Genomic DNA, 16,479 nt, shown 5'->3' with positions numbered 1-16,479 from the left:
AAAACTCATAAATTGATATAATTTAATGTAATTCTTATTAGAATTTGAATAATTCTATTTAAATGCTTTTACACTACACATCATTTATATGATATAATTTACATTTAAATTTTACAAATTAAATTATACTATGTGGATAGTGTGGAAACATAAGATTGGAACATGTAAGAATATATATTCTAAATCAATAATGCATACTTAAGTGATCAATGGTGTAGTTGCTTATTCTGATCATATGCCTAAAATTTTAAAATTGTCTGAATGGGTGCAACAGAGACCAAAAATGAAATTATTTCGTTTTGAGGCAATGTGGGTGGAAGCTTCTGGCTGTAAACAAGTTGTTGATGGAGCATGGAAGGCAGTTGAAGGAAGGAAAGAATTGAATATTGTGATGAAGAAGATTGAGCGTTGTAGTGAACAATTGTCAGTGTGGAATAGATCCAACTTTGGTTATGTGTAGAGAAATCTACATAAGGCTAAGGAAAAACTTAGATTAGCTTATCAGGCTGATCATCTTTCTCTTAATAGGCAGCAAATTCAAATGACAAGAAAGTAGGTTCAACAATGGTTGCAAAGAAATGAGATCATGTGGAAACAAAGATCAAAGGTTTTGTGGTTAGCTAAGGGAGATAAGAATTCACGTTTCTTCCATCATAAAACATCTCAGAGGAAGAAGAAGAATTGGATAAAAGGGATAAGGGACCCAGCTGGAAGATGGCAAACTGATGAGGCACGAGATAGGGTCATTACTAAGTACTTCTAGACTCTTTTTACTGCTACTGAGGAGTTAGATTGTATGGATTTTCTGCAAGATCTAAATGGTAGAGTCACTGCCCAAATGTTGGAACGGCTTGATATAACTTTTACAGCTAAGAAAGTGAAGAGAGCACTAGATGAGATGCATCCAACAAAAACACCTGGACCAGATCGTATGGCCCTATTTTGTTTATCAAAAATTCTAGTCTGTTGTTGGAGTTGATGTCACTGATACAGTGTTGAATGCCCTTAACAATGGTTCATTTCCTGTGGAGATTAATCATACCTTCGTTACTTTGATCCCTAAAAAGAGTTTGTTTCTAATTTTAGGCCTATTAGCTTATGTAATTTCATATATAAGTTGATCTCCAATATTTTAGCTAATAGGCTCGAGCTAATTTTACCTGCTGTTATTTCACCCTCACAAACAGCTTTTGTTCTGGGTAGATTAATTATGGATAATGTATTAGTGGCTATAAAATGGTGCATTTTCTTATAAGGAAGAGAATAGAAAATGATGGTTTTATGTCTTTGAAGTTAGACATGAGTAAGGCTTACGATAGAGTTGAGTAGAGGTTTCTTGAAAATGTGATGTTGCAGATAGGATTCAGTTCAAGGTGGATTCAGTTGGTAATGTTTTGTGTAACAACTATCTCTTTTTCAATTCTTGTGAATGGCGAGCCTAAGGGACCAGTTGTTCCAACTTGTGGATTGAGGAGATCTCATTTCTCTCTATCTCTTTCTACTTTGTATTGAGGGCCTTATAACTTTGCTGGACAAGGCAAATGTGCATCAGCAAATTGAAGGGGTTCAAGTATGTAGAGGGGCTCCTAAGCTGAATCATCTCTTATTTGCAAATGATAGTGTTATGTTCTATAGAGCAACTATGCAATCTTGTTTAACCTTGCAACATAGGCATGATATCTATGAGAAAGCCTCAGGACAGAAGATTAATAGAGAGAAGACTTCTATGGTGTTTAGTCATAATGTTCCCTCAGCTCATAGAATGGAGATCATGCAGTTTTGGGGTGTCACTCATTTTCAGCAATATGATAAATACTTAAGGTTGCCACCTATGATTGGAAGGTAAATATCAAGTTTTTTCTACTTTAAAACATAGAGTTTGGTCTAAATTACAAGGTTGGAAAGAAAAACTCTTATCACAAGGAGGGAAAGAAGTTTTGTTGAAAGCTGTGGCCCTTTCCATTCCTACTTATACCATGAGTTGCTTTAAATTACCTAATTCACTTTGTTCAGATCTCAAAGGATTAATGGCTAATTTCTGGTGGGATCAAAGAAAAGAAGAGAAAAAATTAAGTTGGGTTAGTTGGAGGAAGCTATGTGAGTCAAAACTGGATGGATGCATGGGATTCAAATGTATTCAAACTTTCAATAAAGCTCTTCTAGCTAAGCCGGGTTGGAGGATAATGAATGAGGATTCTACTCTTCTTCATAAGGTTTTTAAAACTAGATATTTTCCAACATATAGTTTTATAGAATCTAGAATGGATGCTAATCCTTCTTATGTGTGGAGAGGCATATGGGAAACCAAGCACAGTTTATTAAAAGGTTGTAGATAGCGGGTTGGCAATGGTCTGTCTATCAACATATGGACTGATTATTGGCTTCCAAACCATAAGCTGTTAGCTAATCTGGTTGACATACCTGCTGCAACTGATTTACAGATAGTGGCTTCTCTTATCAAGGAGGATCATAGCAATTGGGAAATTGAGAAGGTGAGAAGTGTGTTGCCAGCAAGAGAGGCAAATGAGGTGCTAAGTATAAGATTGCAATCAAATAATGTGTTAGATTTACTTATATGGGAGCATGAGAAGAGTGGGATCTTCAGTGTAAAAAGTGCTTATGTTTTTTTCAGTTCTTTGAAGCAAAACAAAGAGGAGGCCGAAAGTTCAAATTCTGCAAAAGACAAGCTGTTATGGAAGCACCTTTGAAAAATGCATGTTCCTCAAAGAGTCAAGGTATTTGCATGGAGAGTGTGTAAAAATATCCTTCCTACCTTTAAAAATATGGAGACTAGACGAGTAATAGATGAGGCTAGCTGTCAATGGTGTCAAGCAGAAGATGAAGATTTAAACCATGCACTGGTCTATTGTCCTTATACCATTGACTATTGGGTGTAGTTTTTTCCTTCTATAAAAGATGCAACAACCAGGATGGAATTTACACAAATGGCCATATATGTTATCAAAAGAAGAACAGTAGGAGAATTGGAGAAGTTGTTCCTTCTAGCATGGAGGCTTTGGTATAAAAGAAATCAAAGAATATATGAAAGAAATATTCTATCAACTGAGCAAGTCATAGAGCATGCTTTTACTCTCTACTAGGAACATAATGCAGTAGCAGAGGCTATATGGATTCAACAAAAATACAAGTACAATTGGCAGCCTCCCCCTGCGGGCGTGTTGAAACTCAATGTTGATGGAGCTCTCTTTAGTGCTCAATGTAAATCTGGTGTTGGACATGTGCTGCGTGATTATGAAGGGAAGGTGCTATTTGTTGCTAGTAAATCAGATGATGTTGTGGCCTATCCAATGGAGATTGAATTGTTAGCTATCTTAAGGGGCTTGTGACTGTGCATACCTTTAGGAATTACAGAACTAAGAGTAGAGTCTGTTGCCTTGTTAGCAGTCCAAGAATTGGAAAATGAATGATATTCTACAACTTTGTGGGGTGGCTTGGTTCAAGAAATCAAAAACTTATTCCAAAGTTTTTCAACTCGGTTTCTTCATCATAAGGGATGTGAAACTAATGGAGTTGCTCATGCATTGGCTCAGTTTACATGGAATCTTGATGATCTTATTATTTGGTGGGACTCAATTCTAGAATGTATTTCTCAAGCTATTTTGGTTGATTCAAATTTGTAATGTTTGAGTTTGATGAATAAAAAATCCACTTTATTATTTAAAAAAAAAAAGGTGACACATGGTAATTTTCAAATCAACACATGTTAGATTTGTGTTGGGTCAATAATATTTGTGTCAAATTAATTAGATTTAGATCATTGATGAGTAAGTGCTAACTAGACATGAATATAACGACTATTAAATCTATTAAGTAGCCCGCCCTATATATAAGTTTATAACCTAAAGGAAAATGCTATGTTGTCCTCTCATATGTATCGCTCAAGATTTTCGCTAGTGTATTTATGTATTTTTTTTTAAATATTTAAAATTAAAAAATATACAAACGCATTAGTAATAACTTTGAATGGTATATTTGAGAGAGTAGAATAACCGCACCCATAGTTAAACATGGCAGTCAAGTTCGAGTCGACTTTTTATTACTCTTCACAATTTTAAATATTTTTTAATGTATTTACTTCAATTATATTATTATTATTATTATTATTATTATTATCTATTTTTTCGTGGAATATTTCTAATTTCCTATTTCACTAATCTACATGCATCAATAAATATGTTGATAATATTTATAAGATTAAGAATGGTTGATGTAAAGTAATATGTCGGCATCTTCTTATGATAAAAACTTATTCCAATTAAGTTTTATATATATTGGATAGAGCTTAGGTTGCAATTGCTAAGATTGCAAATTTGCAAGATTTTATGCGATCAATATAGTCATAATAAAATATCTGTAACTTTTGATCCTGATACTTGATTAAGAAGATCTTGGTGTCTTTGAAAAGATATCTCAATTATCTACAAACTCACATTTCACAATTATCTTCAATTTCCAATGTTTACTAGGTAAAAATAGCTCAACAATGACTCAATTGAAAAAATTAGATAGAAAGTTTACTTGACTTCAATAAAAATTGCATGAAACACTATTTTAATTACATTTATAACTTGTTTGGGAAGTGAGATATAATGAGAATTCTGTAAATAAGAGTGAAATTATTTGTGAATAATAGTAAATATGTTTGAGTTTAGATGTTTTATTACATTTTAAGAAATGAAAGAAAAATAAATAAATAAAAATATTATAAAGTTAAAGTATGGTTAGAATATAACTTTTGTTTTAAAATTAGAACAAATAGTATTGTTTTAGTATTTTGTTTGGAAGTCTGGAAAATGTGTAATGATTAGATAATGGTTAGATCAAAAAGTTAAATATATAAAATTGAAAAGTATTTATATTTAAGTAATATTTAGGAAGAAAATTATGATAAGTTTTGAGATGAAAATATCATCTCACTTCCTAAACAAGCCCTTATAGTCTCTAAATAATCAACATAAACCTTATATATAGAGTGACTTTTATAGGAGAGGCTAAGGGCCGTACGGGTGAATTAGTGACTTTTACATTCTCTAATAGAATTTTATCACATAAGTACTTCAAGAGAAAATTAATAGAACTACAAACATGAAAGTAAATCCTACTTTTCTTTCTTCCTTTCTCCCCTCTCTATTTCTTTCCGTCACTCTCTCTCCTTGGTACTGCTCTCTCTCTCCTTACTCTACCATTGCTCGCCAAAAGCATCGAGTTTTTTTTTTCCTCTTCTTGTTGTAAGCAGAACATAGCAGTGCATTTTTTTTTTCTCTCCTTACTGGGAATAGAACATACCAGTGCGAATTCTTGGTTTTATTTTTTATTTTTCCCTCTTGAGTAGAACACAAGATTGCAAATTCTTAATTTTTTTTTTCCCTCTTCTTGCTAGGAGTAAAACATAACAGTGCAAAATCTTAATTTTTTTTTTCTTCTTGATGATAATAGAACACAACAATTTTATATATAGCTTCTTCGAGGAAGAAGAAGAAGAAGATTTCGTGACGATGGGTCTGGGTGTTTGTTGGTACTTCAATCTATTTGGGTGTTTGTTGTTTGTCCATAAACATTTCCAAATTCATAAAGAAAAGCACACAAATTTGGATGCATAAGCCAAAAATCAGTCGGCATAGATAAAAGTAGAGAAAGAGAGAGGAGAGAGGGGGAGAAAGAGAGAGAGAACAATGGGGGAAGGGTGAGGGGAGAGAAAGTGAGATTGGCCTGTGTGTGGTTTTATTATTATTCTTTTAAAATGCTTATGTGTAAAAATTTGATTGGAGGGTATAGAATTCTCTTATTCACCTAGTCCTATTTGAAGCTAATCTCATATATATCTATATATATATATATATATATATATATATATATCATTGTCGATGCAGGAGGATTCGAGCATGATGATGCTTGATTGACAAATTAAGGATTAATAGCACTGAGCTACCTCAAGAAGGCAGATCAGTGCAAAATTGGTAAAAAATATGAAGATTCCTTAGTTACGTGGGAAAAAAAAAAAAAAAAAAAAAACCATCGGATAAGAATGAAATGACACTCCTCAATTGGGCAAAAAAATGGAGTTTAGTAAGGAAAGATTAATATTTCTCAGTTGGACAAGGAAATGGAGCGACATTAGTATTTTGACTATAACTTTGATTATGGGTATCAGAATTGCGCATATGACACCAATTCAGAAAACTTTCTTCGGCGTGCATGATTACCCAGCCATGCTTGGTAGTTCCTATTTTGAACCCAAACCAAAAATTAGCATTTTTCCTTCTAAATTGTCATTATAAGTTTTTTTTTTTTTTTGGTGTGTTTTTGGTTATTTTTTATGATAATGTTTATTTTGGGGACCGATTTTATTCTAGATGATTCGGAAGGGTGTTAGAATCAATCTTTTTTGCCTCTTTTCCTTGTCTATTTAAGCCCAGCTTGTAGACTTCAGAAGGACATCATTTGATTTTTACAGATAGACCCTAATCTCATAGTTTATCTCAAAATTTTCTCTTTATTTGCATTTTTCTCAATCTTAATCTCTAGTTTCTATTGTTTATCCAGCCATCAAAATAATTCTTATTCTGCATCTAGCATCAGTTATGCACAAATTTTAGGGTAGAAAGGGACCACAACAACTCATATTTTGTCTTACTTGTGAAAAAACTCCACGGTCACATATAAAATAATTCTCAAGATACTTTCTCCATGATTATTTTATATATACCTAGTAATAGAAATGCCTACAACCACCATGTTTCAGTTTGAAGAGGAAGAGGTTCTTCGGTTAATTTGGTCCATATCAAAAAGTTGTAGAGATAGGAAGCGAGCAAGTTGTTTGACAAGGTTGCAAGATGAGTATTAGGTATTCACGAATCTTATCCTTAACATAACCGAATGGTAAATAAGGAATTCCTTGAGTTCTTAGTAGCAAGCGAAGCGATTTTTGGAGGCAAGAGTATAACCAATGTAGATGTTCTACTAAAACAAATGAATCATGGAGTTCGAGTTCTAGATTTTGTAAGCAATCCCATATACTAGCAAAGATTATTAAAAAAAAAAAAAAATCTAAGAGGGTAGTCAAGCAATCTACATAAAAGATTTTGTAACAAAGTGGAAAATCATTTGAAGAAACTATTCAAAATAAAGATAAATAAATAAATAAAAATAACTTTGGGCCAACCAACCCTAAGGCATCCACTATATATATATATATATATTAAAAAAAAAGGATTGTTACAAATTATTCTTTTGATTTTTCAATTAATCTTATGTTGCGCCTGACCTTTCAAGTTGAATTGATCGAGTTGGTGTCAAGTTGACTCAATATTTATCAAGCTCAACCCTACTTCTATTATTCATATTGTTTTTGGGAGTCGTGTTCAATATTACCAACCCTAAAAGACAATATTTATTTACTATAAAAGATATGATCAAAACACAATGACCAAAGTATCTAGTACTTTAAACCAAATAAATGCCGTCTGTTTCACTTAAAACGAGAACATCTAAGAACATAAAGTCAAGAATAATGTACCTAACTAATTAATGTACCAAAATTGCATTGTAAATTGATTGAATGCTAGCTGAGTGATATCACTCGGAACATTTTTTTTTTCTGCCCAATAAAGCATGTAAGAGATGATCATGCTTCTTCTTTTTTTTTTTTTTTTTTTTTTTTTTTTTTTTTTTGTGGAAGTATATCTTTTGAGAAATGATATATCTACTATTTATATAGATATTTTGTAATTATTTATTATAATTTTTAATTTTTATTTAATAGTTAAAGAAGTAATTTTTAATGAGTTTATGAATTGTTTTTTATTTTTAAAAAAGTTTAAATGTGCTTCAAATATGTTTGAAATAAATAGAAGGAAAAATTAAAAAAGAAAAAATTTACACTGTTCGGTTAAAAAAAGGTATAGAAGAACTCTTTGTGCCTCTGGCACCACTCTTATATTTTTTATGTATTAATTATTTATTGAAAATCAATTGTCACGATTTTTTTCCCCCAAAATTTGACCAACCTCATTCGGTCCATGTCATATATTATGTATCGCACTATCCAGTCCAATATTGAGTCTCCAATTACATGACAAAAATTTAGTCAAAATATTCAAAAATAATAATTAAAAAAGAGAAATACCTAAGTCTAAAAAGAATACATAAAAATAAATTTATAAAATGACGTGTTTTAATGTAGTATGTTAGATTGTAAAATTAATTTTTTCGTAAATTAAATCTAACAAATCACATAAAATCATATTAATTTGTTAGTTTATTAATTTTTGTGTAATTCTCATTAAAAAATATCACTAACATAAAAATGGTTCCCTTCAAAAACAATGGCGGCCAATTTACAAAATTATGACTAAAACCTTTCACTTTATTCTTTGTGAATAAATATTTTATCCAAATGATTAATGATATATTTATGACTCTTATATAGCTTTAAGGGTAATTATTTAAAATTTAAATATCTAAATCGAATATTTTTAATGAAATAGTATTGTCACATTGGTTTTATGTAAAATAATTGTGAGTATATCATTATTATATTCAAATTCTAGTAGAGAGAACCAAACGCATAAAGTAGATCTTATAGTAAGTAATAAGCATTTAATAAGATTTGAGATATTTACCAAGATCATATTGATTATTGTACAACCCACTTCACTTATTTATCTCCCTCATGAATTAAGATTATCTACAATTATCGGCCCTTAAATATTTTGAGTTTATTGTTACCCTAAATAATGTAGACCAAATGATCTACATTATTAAATGAAGAAAATGAAGGATTGGGGGTGACAGCAAAGACTCCCCTACAGAGCGATAAGGTTTGGATAGTGAGTTGAGATGATATGAGAGTTAAAAGTTGAATAAAATATTGTTAAAAAAATTTTTATATTATTTTTATTTTAAGATTTAAAAAGGCTGATCTGTTTATTATATTTTATTTAAAAGTTTAAAAAAATTGTAATGAATAGATGATATGAAATGAAATCTACTCATTATCCAAACAAGGCTTATTAGGTTTTGGGATATAAGAAGAAAAGTTGAATAAAAAAATTATAAAATTAAAATATTGTTATAATATTATTTTTGTTTTAGAATTTGAAAAAATTGAATTATTTTTTATTTAGAAATTTAGAAAAGTTGTAATTATTTATTTGAAAGTGTTTGTGTTTGAATGATATTTGGGAATGAGATGAGATGGAAATTGTTTCCAAACATCCTCCAAATAGTAAGTTGAGATGAGATGAAAATTGAATAAAATATTATTAAAATATTATTTTTGTTTTGAAATTTGACAAAATTGAATTGTTTATTATATTTTGTTTAGAAATTTAGAAAAGTTATAACGATAAGATGAATTGAGTTTTGAATTCAAACAAAGCCTAATAACTTAATCAATTAAGCAACGAAACCTCTACCTTTGCCTAGTCATGGCAACAACAACACAATAAAATCAAAAATGCATTGACATTAAAAGTACTACTTGTCCTTAGAGGGATAGGCAGCCAAGGCTTCTGCTCGCATATGGCCTCGCTCCCCATATGCGAGCAGAAGCCCCCAACATCTCTCATGGGTGATCGTCTACCTGTTTGCCCACCATATGAGAGCAGAAGCCCCCACTTACCCTAAGCAAGGGCTAGGTAGGCCAAGTATGAGTACGTTGCCCCCCATGCCTAAGGCCTGTTTTATTTTTACAAATGAGATAAGTTAAGATAAAAGTTAAAAGTTAAAAGTTGAATGGAATATTAGTAGAATATTTTTTTAATATTACTTTTGTTTTATGATTTGAAAAAGTTGAATTGTTTATTTTATTTTATGTGAAAATTTGAAGAAGTTTTAATAATCAGATGAGATGAATTGAGAAGTGTTGTGAAAAAAAATAAGACATAATATTTCACATAACCAAGACTATATGGCAGCGAGGATATTCTATTAACATTTATGAAGTTCACGTTATATAAAAACTTTAAAAAAAATTTTGAATTCTTTCTTTTTTAATTTCTGGTGCTAACTTGGTGGATGGTTCCACCCTTGTCTCTCTCTTTTTTCCCCCCTCTAGAGAAATAAACTTCATTAATAACCAAGGTCTTAATGCAAATTATAAAAGAATACATAAACAGATGGTCTACTTAACAGTAATTAATTACAAAATGGGAAGGATCCTTGCCGCCGTGGAAATCCAATGAACATGGTGGGATTTTGATTAAGGAAATGATTCCAAAAGCATATTTGAAAGCTACCCATTACACAATTGTATACACACATTGATTTTGAAAATGATGTATTTTTCTTACTTCCCAACTCTCAAATTTCTACAGCATTAATTTCATGTCTCTAATGGTTTCTTTTGTATTTTAGTCTTGATGACTTTGATCTTCTTGTAAGGTTGATAAGGTTCTCTGGGAGTCTCCCTCTATTATGATCTTTTTTAAGCTTTTTGACTTGGGCTTCCTATACTCTTATGAATGCTGCATAGCTTTACCTTGCTTTGGGTTATAGCAGCTTTCTGAATGCTCTACTCTGATAAATATAATTTTTCCATTGTGTGTTCTACATATTGAAGCAGAGGTACTATCATGTGGTCTAACAACAATTTCAAAAGCAACTGAATATTTTTCTATGGGAGGTGGGGACCATCTAGTTTCATTATTCAATTCTTTCCATTCCCAAGAATTGCAGTGATCTCTATAAGACTGCTTAACTCTTACTACAAATTAGTCCATTGAGAGATTAAGAGAATCGTGGATGACTTTATTGTTGTAAAACCACAAGTTATCCATGGCAATAGTAGCAAAGAGTTGAAATTTGTGGGTATCTGTTTTGGAAATATGAATTTTATCCACAGGCTCTAAAATGCATAAGACCCAATTCTTAATAACTTGCGTTCCTATAGAGGATATATTAATAGGCCAAGGGAATTGTTACAAAAGGATTCTAGAGTATGGGCATTCTAGGAAAATGTGAGAGATAGTTTCCTCAACAAAGTTGTAGATTGGACATATGGCTTGATCCTCATTAAGGGGAATACAATTCTTTAATAGGGATCTTGTTGGGAGAATAATATTGAAAACTTTCCACATGAAAAGTTTAAGACTATCTTGAATCTTCAAAGACCACATTTTTTCTAAGTAGAAGGGTGTTGCAGTTGGTTGATGCTGTTGTTTTGAGTTAATAAGGCAAAGTATGTCGACTTAATCGAGAATTTGCTAGAAGAGTGATGAATACATTTGAGTTTATCCCTAATATCATGAAGTTTCAATTGGGCAAGAGGCATGTTTTATATTTCTCTAGTAGTGTCCCTAGAGAATAATGTTTGAAGTAGAATGGTGTTCCATCTTCTAGGTTCTTTGAGGACAAGTTCATAAACTCTCAGTTGTGGGCTTTGGATGAAATGAGAGGATGAGGGAAGTGGGATTTGCTGTGGTAGAGTAGGGAGCCACAAATCAGACCAAGCTATTGTGTTAACTTCATTGTTAATCTGCTTGCAAGTGTTAAAAGCAAGGAAATATCTGCGTTTTATCAATCATTTCCATAATTTAGAATAAGTGGGTTTAGTAGAGATGTTCATCCAGGATGTTTGTTTCGCATATTTCTCAAAGATGAGAGATTTCCACAAGTTAGTATTATTGTTGAGAAAGTTCCATCCCAATTTGTAGAGCAAAGATTTATTGAAGAGAGAAGTTTGTCTTAATTTAAGACCTCCCATGGGTTTGGGTCTGCAAATGGATTTTCAGGACTTGGGAGTAAAATTGTGAGATTTTTTTGGGTAAAACCTCCACCAGAATCTCAGTAGAGATTCAACAATATCTTTCGAGATGGACTTTGGAATTAGGATACTGGACATCATATAAGTGGGAATGGAGCTAGCAACCGATTTGATTAGAGTAGTTCTACCGGCTTGTGATAAAAACTTAAGCTTCCAACCCGAAAGCTTCTTTTGAATTTTTTCCAGGATTTCAGTGTAATTAACTCTGTTTGGTCTTTCAAAACTTAAAAGGAGACTAAGGTATTTGATTTTGGAGGTGGAAGTTTTAAAGGCTAAAATCCTTTTGATTGATCTAATGGTGGAGGTGGAAGAGTTTTTACTGAAATGAATGGAAGATTTGTTTTTGTTTATTTTTTACCTAACCACAAAGAATACCTATCAAGACACCTGAGAAGAGAGTTTGCATTACTCCTATTAGCACGAGCAAATGGAACCAGATCATCTACAAATAAGAGGTGGGTAATGGAGGGCCTTCTTTTGCTAATGTTTATACCATGGATGTTGTACAAGTGTTCCTCTCTACTAATAAGACGAGAAAGAACTTTGTTTCCAATGATAAATAGAAAGGCTGATAGAGGGTCACCTTATCTCAAACCTCTAGAGGGTTGAAGTTGCCTATTAGTTTTCCATTGATAACTATTGACAATGAAACTGTGGCTATACATTCTTGTATCCACATAATCCATTTTGCATGGAAACCTAATTATTTAAGGACTATTAATGAAAAATTCCATTCCATGTAGTCGAAAGTTTTCTTCATGTCAATTTTAATAGCCATCAATCATTTGTTTCTCCTTTTCTTCTTAAGGTGGTGAAAGATCTCTTGGGCAATAATGGTATTTTCTTGTATGACTTTGCCAAAGATAAAGGCTGATTGGTGAGGCGAGATAAATTTGTAAAAAACTTTTTTGAGTCCGTTATTAGAATTTTGGCAATCACTTTATAGCACACATTGGAAAGGCTAATAGGTCTGTATTGGCGCATTGCACTGGGTGATTCTGATTTTGGGATTAACAAAATGTGAGTTTGATTTAACTCCTTAAGACTATGCCCTTGATAAAGAAGTTTTTTATGGTCTTAATAAAATCATCATTCACAATCTCCCAGTAATATTTGTAGAAAAAGTCAATGAATCCATCTAGGCTAGGTGTCTTAGATGATGGATTTGTATGATAGTTTAAAGAATTTCTTCCTCATCAAGTATTCTATAAAGAGCCTCATTGTCATGGTTTTAGATTTTTTTCTAGAAAGTGGTTATCCAAGTCAACTGGAATGTAAAGTTCTAAGGTTTTGTAGATGTTCTGAAGGTGTTCTAGGAACATATTTTGGATAGTAGAAAGGTTATGAACCCATTAACTAGATTGGTCTTTAAGACAATGAATATCGTTCCTTCTTCTTCCTATGGTGGAGGTCATGTGAAAGAATTTGGTATTGAGATCTGTAGTTGTAAGTCATTGCAGTCTAGATTTCTGTTTCCAGAGGATCTCTTTTCTTCTGAGTTGTTCATTCAAGCATTGTTTTATGCAATCCTCAAGATAAATATTATAGTCAGTGGGATCTTGTTTTTGTATGGCCACAAGATGATTATTAAACTCCCTAATTTGAGTTTGAATATGACCAAATTGATTCTTATTCTAGATCCTTAAAGCTTTTTTGATAGAGATGAGTTTTTGAGATAAGACATAATCAAGAGGACCAGTTATGGTTCTATCCCATGCCTTAACCATGACAATAAAGCTAAAAGGATATGTAGTCCAAAACTCTTCAAATTTGAATGAAGGGGAAGATTTTTTTGGATCCAATGGTGTCAAGGAACAGAAAAACATGGTTAGAGGTATGTATTGGAAGATGAGTTATTCTAGCATCAGGAAAGATACTAGCCCATTTAGTGTTGACCTCTCCCCTATCAAGTCTTGCTATAATGTTAGATTTTTTTTTTTTTTTTAACTAGGTAAATTTAGGGTCAGAATAACCTAAGTCTGCAAATCCCTTAAGATCCATGAAACCTTTAAGCCAGTATACTGAGAAGAAGATGCAAATGGTCTGCCACCTAGTTTCTCATACTGGTGTAGAACAATGTTAAAATCTCCTTAGAGGTGAAAATTTAAACTAGAAAACTGAAAAACCGGCCCAAACCAGCCTGGACTGAACCGGTTGGTCCTATTTTGAATTGGTTCAGTCCGGGATTGGTTCCTAAATTTTAAAAATCGGTTGAACTCGGTCTAATTTTAGTTCTTGGCTTTCCGGGACCGGACCGGATCGGTTTATAAAATATATATAAATTAATTTTTAATATTATATAAAATATTATATATATAATATATATGAAATTTTTTATATATAATATATATAATTATATATGAAATAATTTTATATTACAATTTATAACATAAAGTTATAATCTTAAATATGAACATTCGTTTGATCATATGTTATTAATATAAAATATATATTAATTATATTTTATGACCTATTAAATTCTCAACATATTCCTTTTGATAAATACATAATATATTAGTAATACTAATATACATTAGTATATTAATTACATTTTGCTTTAATTAATCAATATACATTAGAAAAATACATTTTTTTAATGACATTGGCACTTCATTAAAACTGAAAAACCATATCGGAACCGGTAGAATTGGAAGTACCAATTTAGGAGGTAACTAGTCTCCGATTAGTTCTTAAAAATGTAAAATCGGTGTATACTGGTTCGGTCCTAAAATTTGTATAAAACAGGATCAAACCGGACCAGTTACACTCCTAAATCTTCTAGTCTTAAGATGAGGCCATTGAACCTAGAAACAAAATACACCACAAAATCCATTATATTACTGGATATATGTACAAGCTCCATGTTTAGTCTTGGATGCCACATACACAAAAGGCTCCCCCATTCTTTCAGAAGAAGAATATGCATAAAGATAGAGAAACATAATCGATTCACCACACTATTAGTATTAACAGTTGACAAAATTGTTTCCTTAAAGAAAACAATATCAGGTTGGTATAACCTGATATGGGCCCTCAGAGAACGCATTGCAGAGGGAAAGGATATCCCACTACAGTTCCAATAAATCATCTTCATTTCTTGGTTTGGGGCAAGTTAGGCTCAACCACCTTAGCCAAAACATCACGCAAGATTAGAGTTTGAGTCTGAGTGAGGTTACTAGTTGAGGCCTTGAAGGGTTTACGCTTCACATAGAGTTTCTTTTCTAGGACTGAAGATTTCCTTACTATTTCTTTTGCTCTAGCTATCTTCACTAGAGATTCATTGATGTCGGAATATCCCTCCTTTTCACCTAAGCTAACTGAGTTTTGTGGAGTGGAATTTTGGTTAAAGGTGCAAGCTTGAATATTAGCAACCCACTTCTTAGGTGGAACCTCTACCTTAAGATAAGAATTGTCCTTCTTTTTTGGTTTTATCTAGGTTTCCAAGGATGGAGTTTCAGAATGGACATTAGGAGGAGATGCAAGGTTGCAATGGTTACATGGATTTGGTGATTGCAATGGGAGAGGGGGATCTAAGAATTTTTGGCATTATGTTGGGCTAGGAGGGAGAGTCTAGGGCTTGATGGATCTAAGAGGGCTGAGTGTTTGGGCCATCTGACTTGGCTTTGGGTCCTTTAGTGTTTGCAGGATTTGATCCATTCTTTGTATTAGGGACTATTTGTGGGCTTGGGCTTTCTGGTGTAAACAGAGTTGATATGAAAGATAATTTGATGGTAGAGTCTCTTGCTAAGCATATTAAAGTCAAGCCTAAAATTAGTCTGACTGAAGATCAACTCAAAGATCTCATGCTGTGATTTTTTGAGTTGTAGGGTACAAGTTTTGATTTGGGAAAAGGCGAGTGAAGGGCTCAAAGCATGTAGGTTTTCTAATGTGGGATATGTTGGGTTATGCGTAATAAATGGGCTACTAGCAGCTATTGGGGCCATTGAACTCTTAATGGCCCACTGTTCATCTTCTTTATGTTGTTTTTCTATAATTTTTCCCGTTGATTATCTATGACTCCAAGTAACTATGTTCATGTGAGCCCATTGTCTCGCACTCAGTTTCAAAATTTTGTTTACCATTTCAGTAAGCTTTTCAATCAAAACATTAGAACAAAATATTTTAATACTAGTACTATTTTGGTATACCATTTCGAAATAAATTAATTATATATATATATATTAATTGCACGTTTCGAGATTTTTATATATCATGACAACTTGCAAAAGTAAATCTTATCAATCGATGCCATAAATTATTCCACATGTGATATGTATAAACTATATAAGTAAGATAATCCAAATAGTCATTCCCCCTTTTATTTGAAAGCATCCTTCAGTACCAATTTCACACATGAAAAATTAAGGAGCCCTATTTAATATCTGATTGGCCAAATAACATGATATATAATAATCTAAAATAATTCAAGTTTGAGTTTGTCAGATCAATGAAGATAATTTAGAACATGGCAGATGGCAATCAAGAACCTGCATTAATCGATCGATAATTGCATAACAGAGCTCAGATTAATTGCACAACTTAAAAGTTCAATCAAATATAAATAGCTAACGTATATATTTCTAGGAGTTGCATGAAATATGGCAGCAAATTTATCATTTGATCTTGTAGGAGCAAATATATGGAATATGGCAGAAAAGGATCCGTGGTTTTTGTACTGATAGAAAAGGAGCTTG

This window comes from Carya illinoinensis, chromosome 5 (assembly GCF_018687715.1).
Source record: "Carya illinoinensis cultivar Pawnee chromosome 5, C.illinoinensisPawnee_v1, whole genome shotgun sequence".
NCBI classification, from domain to species: Eukaryota; Viridiplantae; Streptophyta; class Magnoliopsida; order Fagales; family Juglandaceae; genus Carya; species Carya illinoinensis.
Note: the sequence above shows the minus strand (reverse complement) of the source record.